This window comes from Triticum aestivum, chromosome 1D, assembly GCF_018294505.1.
Source record: "Triticum aestivum cultivar Chinese Spring chromosome 1D, IWGSC CS RefSeq v2.1, whole genome shotgun sequence".
NCBI classification, from domain to species: Eukaryota; Viridiplantae; Streptophyta; class Magnoliopsida; order Poales; family Poaceae; genus Triticum; species Triticum aestivum.
In genome coordinates this window covers 244559676-244565270 of record NC_057796.1, presented here as the reverse complement: position 1 = coordinate 244565270, position 5595 = coordinate 244559676, and the positions used below count along the sequence as shown (strand labels likewise).

Here is a 5595-nt window from a genome sequence, read left to right as displayed (position 1 = left end):
GGACGGTGCATAATTCAATGCAATGCTTGCTAAAAATAAAGCAGACGTACTTGAAGCACATAATTACGTCCATGGACTGCCATTTCTTGTTGGCACATGCTTTCATGAGTGTAGTTCCAGTTGCCGTGCTTTACATAAATATTACATGGATCAAATGCCAGCAGGTCATCATGTTCTGCTAGTCTACTACAACAGAGATCATTTCCGACACGATCTGGGTTCCATTGATGTGGGTTTGAGATCTCTTCTTCAACTTCAACATGCTCGATGCCACTCTTGTTAGATGCCTAATTTTGTAAGTACTTAACAAACTCTGATCAACTTCTCTATACAAGGTCGTAAATGATAAACAACTAACTGTATTTTATCCCTCTCAGGGGATTGATCGTGCGGAGAAGAAAAAGGAGAGTGTGTATTTCATAGATCATGAATTAGCAATGGCACATTATTACGTGATAAGGATCAATGGGAGTGGGACATTAACCAGGTTGTCCGTATCTTCGAAAACACGCCCCATGCAGTATCATTTCTCTCGCCGTATCATGAAGGGTTGTCTTTCATATCTTGACATAGTTCGTAAGTTCATGGTTTTCTTACTCTGTATAGCAATCTCTAGATCTTGGTATTTATTGTTCCAAATCTCTACTCTTAATGCCTCAGTTGATAGTCTCTGCGGTTAATTTTCATCCCACCTACCATGGTTTTTTTTCGTCCCTCATCCCACCTCACTGTTAGCCGCATCAAACCAAAAAAAACCAGTCGCGATGCCCCCACGCAGTACAGGGCCACACCTCCCGTCGCATCCATCTACAAGCGAAGGAAAAAAACCTACGAAAATTAACCAACGAAAAAAAACCTACCAAAGAAAACCAGCGAAAAAAAACGTCTGGCAACGTGCGAACAAGCGAGCGAAGCCTTTGCCCTCGAGCGACGCCACACCAGATCCTTCGCCGTCGCCCTCGCACATCAAGCCGCTGCCCTCGCCCTCGCAGCTGCCGCCGATCCCCTCCCCCATCTTCCTCCCTCAAACGCCGCCGCCCGTCGCTGCCGCCCCCACCACCTCCCGTCGCGGCCGCCCGCCGCTACTCCTCTGCTAGCCTGAGCGAACGGAGCCAACCACCCGAAGGGATCGAAGCGGCGGAGGAAGGGAGAGATGGCGGCGGCGGCCGGGGGGAAGGAGATGATGCGGGCACCACACATCCTGATCAAGCACAAGGGGTCACGGTGCAAGGCGTCCTGGAAGGACCCCTAGGGCCGGGTCATCTCCGCCACCACGCCGCTCCCGTGCGCATCGGCGAGCTCCACGACCAGATCCTCGCCGGCCGCGCCTCCTTCATTGACCTCGCCGCGCAGGATTCCGACTGATCCTCCGCCCGCAATGGCGGCGACCTAGGCTGCTACTGTTATACTATTTGATAGCACAACTTCATATATAATGCTGCCGTGCACATAACAGGAGATTAGGTTTATTACTTTTTCTCCTAGATGGTGCGTTCTTAACATGCAGGTAATGCCTTTCTTTCTCGGGTCAACTTTTCTCTACCATAGACGTGCTGAGAAGACGCAACCTGGCAGCCGCAGTCACTTGGTCTTCTTCAACGTGGGGACGGACGGACGGTGAGGGATTCTCTGGTTCGTACTGTGTTTGTTGGATTTCTATTTGCTCAGCGTTTGTAGACTTTTATATCTATTAATATAACGATGTTCCTCTCCCTCTTATCAACCTTTTTATTTGGTTGTTATGTGCTCGCTAGGTGCTTGCTGAAATTCCTATATTATGCATGTGTAGAATGGATGAGAATGTAGATTAATCCAACATTTAAAAAAGAAAGTAGATCAACCAATAAATTCAATGCAGAATATACGAGGTGAAGAATATTACTGAAATGCAATCCTTCTTGCCGTTTGCTCTTACTATGCATTGGTAAAAACAGACACTGTTTGTGCATCATTAGTTTCTATTTGATAAATTTTTGTTCATGTAATCCTTCACTAATCACCAATCCAGTAGTTTTAGCTTCCAATTTTGTCTACGAGTACAGTACATGACAAGCAATCAGTGGATGGCATTCAAGTTGAAAATTAGCTGCTAATTCATGATATACAGGTTGATATTATCTGCACCCCAACTCAGGTCACAAGGTTTTGACTGATTCCTCACACTTGGTAGACTTGCAAATAAACCTTGCACCATCTAATTTTGAAGAAATTCTGAACATGCCTAATTATTAGTCTCATTAACCATTTTTTATTTCTCAAAGGCTCTAAACTCCAGTCTAGCAGATGAGCCTGAATTGTTATTGCTCTCTTGTTGCTTAGCCCCCTTCCCAATTACTTTGTTTGGAATCTCTCTCTTTATGCCCCTCTGATGGTTAGAGAGTGGTCTTGAAGATCCTTTTGGATTTTTAGACGGCCTTTGTATATACAGAGATGCCAGGTTATTAATTGATGCTACCAGCACTGGTTAGGATTGGCTAATGAACTGTGTTGTGTCCATAGCCTTTGTGGCCCGTAACCGATCTGAGATGAAGCTCCATGGATTCCTTCAATAAGTTGATGAAGCTTTCCATAAATCTTCACATAATTGTTGACAAGTTCAGGGATACAAATATATCCAACTTCGACCTAATGACTGAATATTTCAATTCAGCTTGTGTGCTAAATGATGTTTAACTTCAGTTTGCCCATATTTAAAATTGTGTGCACGAGTATCTGCCTTGGTGAAATTTCTGCACAGGTACAACCAGTGTGCACTCACAAAGGATAACGGTAAAGGTAGGGCTGATTTATTCCCTGAAAAAACACCTGACCATATACACTGTTCAAGAAGCCAAGTTACGGGGAACCCGATCCTGCCAGTTGTTTGAAACTAAATTTTGATGCAGGTCTCATGGCGGAGACTAGCCAGACATACATCGGGATGGTGGTTAGGAATCATCTGGGATCTGTGGTTCTATCTGCTGGCCGGCAAATCAGTAATGTGGAAGGGGCTGAGGAGGCGAAAGTGGAGGCTCTGAAATTTGGTGTGCAAGTTCTAGCTGACGCCATCCAAGGAGAAGTTATTTCTTCGCAAAGTTGGAAAACAGGTCACAATCTCAATTTCTGACCATCAAGTGTTTGTGTTTATGCGCACAAGGCTTTTAATTTTCTATTTTGATGCTCTGTGCTTTCTAGTTGAGGAGAAATCTGTTAATGCCCTGAAATCTTAAATCTTGACCACCAAGTCTTTGTGTTTATGCCTACAAAGCTTTTCAATGTCTTTTTCTGTCCAATCATATATGCTGCCATGTAATTTTTGTACCAATTTTTTTGATGATATACTCTATGATGCAGCAACTCGATTTAATTTGTGCATGATTAGTCATCTATTAAATAAATCATCTATGAAGGAAGGCAAGGGAAACTCAAACAATCATTTAGTTCTACAAGCATGTACACCATTTCAAGAAAGTAGTATTAAAAATTTGGTTGTTTTCCCAAGATTATCAAAAGAGAAACATGGTATGGAGTTTGTATATAATCAACATATACAACACTTCTTTGTAGAATATGATATGTGAACAGTTAGAACTTTAAATAAGTGTTCACAGGTTGCCTCCAAGCATCCACTTCAGCCCAAGTCTTTCTCCAATATGTTGGCCATTCTGTTGCTAGAACTCAGCGCCCAATAAATGCATCTGCTGTATATAGAGATCATGATACTACCTTGACTAAATGTAGAAGTGTTGGGACAACAATGCTTTTGATAAAAAGCATTATAGTAATAATTTTGAAAGATACAAGAATAGCGAGATGCCTACCTACGAAGAAATCGTGAGTACAAGCCGAGTATGAGGCAAAATCATGATACAAAGAGCGATGTTATACAATCTGCAGTTAGCCATACCATTACAAGTAGCTGGCGACACGGACACCGACTCATCAACTCAAACAAGTCTAATAACCAAAGGTATTTTTTGTCAATTGGTATTATTTCTTCGCTGGTAATATTTATTATTGTAAATGGTGTGATCTGATGATGTATCCTGGGTACAATTCATTTACTTAAATGATGTAGTGGTCACTCTTGTATAGTATGATCTGTAGTATAGTCAGCTCTTTGTGAGGGCAACGTGAACCAATATAAGCACTAGGTTCTTCCTAAATAGCACTTCACCTTTGTTGTGCATTTTGAAGCTATGAAGAAGTGCCATTGGTTTCTGGTTAGAAGGCGCAGGTGGCTTGTCTTCGAAGATTGATTCTTATTTAGTAGTAGTGTGTTGCAGTAAAGCTTTCTCTTTTGTGTAAACTTGTAATGAACCGTGTGCTCTTATTATTTGGGCAGTAATGTCATGCTGGTCAAACTACTTTTATGTGAGAGTGAGATGCCAAAGTGGGCAAACTGCCTTGTGTTAGGTTCCAAGAAATATGCAGCATACACTTAATGCACATTGCACGTATATGCTGAATCACTGGTATTTTCGGTGCACATTACAGAGTAAGACAACGTTGATGATCCATCAAGAAAATAATAGTGTTCTCTTTGCATACAATAGACAACTTCAACGTTACAAATACAAACTACTGGCATTTCATTCCATAGGCTTTGGAGTTCGGACCATCACCCACAAGAAGACTTGCAAAGTGTTGCCGTTTTCATTGCAGAACTCGATTAATTCTCCACATATGACGCAGATGCAACCTGCACACACAAAAAGAAGCGCACAAATTCAGCTACGAAGGCGGAAATCCATTTTGGCTCGAGGGAGCCAGGCTCCTGCGTACCAAAAAAAAAATGAATTTTAGAAATGTCAAAAAATTCATTGTCACACCCAAATGATACGTGCAAATTTTCAGAAGAAAAACTTAAACATTTTGACCTGTGCAAAATTTTTGCTCTGCGTGTGTAGGAACATAGCAGTCGGGTAAACGACACTTTGGCATCTTGATCGATCAAGGGAAATAATTTCTTTACTTTAGAAAATGTGGGTTTGAATTGGTCTGTTGAGTTATGGCTGGCTGATCGGAATAATTTTTCTATTTAAAAAATGTAGCAAATAGCATTTCATTAGAGATTGGTCTGTTGAGTTATGACTGGCTGATCGGAATAATTTTCCTATTTATAAAATGTACCAAATAGCATTTCATTAGGGCTGGCTTTGCAGCAAATTGTAAATCGCGCAAACCAAGCCATCGCCGCCTCGTCGCTCTCGCCGGGAGCGACAACAACCACCAGTCTCTTCTTCGCCTTCTTAGCCGGCATCTCCTCCATCCGGATGCCCTGCGGCACGAGCCACTCCGCCACCGCCTGGGACTCGACCTCCGGGAAGTTTAGGTCCGTCTTCGGTCGTCCGACACGCCACACCGCCATGCCGTAGGCACGCGCGGCCTCATTGGCGGTGGGATACGTGCCGAGCCACCAACGCTGCCCAGCGTCGGAGATCTCCAGTCTGAAGTTCCCGGAGGGCTTCGCCCTCATGCCGAAGAAACCGGACTTGCCCTTCGGCGTCTTCTTCGGGGCCATCGGGGAGCGGGCGGCGGCCGAGCGGGGAGCGGGGCGGCTACGTGCGGCGCGGGGCGGAGGCGGACGGAGCGGGGCGGCGGCGTGCGGCGCGG

The 5595-nt window shown here is 44.0% G+C and overlaps 1 long non-coding RNA gene across 1 annotated transcript; it reads left to right on the top strand.

Moving 5' to 3' along the window:
* Positions 1–901: 901 nt before the first annotated feature.
* Positions 902–4357, top strand: LOC123181249 (uncharacterized). The gene is made up of 2 exons (XR_006491602.1): positions 902–2775; positions 2886–4357. It is a non-coding gene; the product is annotated as an uncharacterized lncRNA (long non-coding RNA).
* The last annotated feature ends 1238 nt before the right edge of the window (positions 4358–5595 follow it).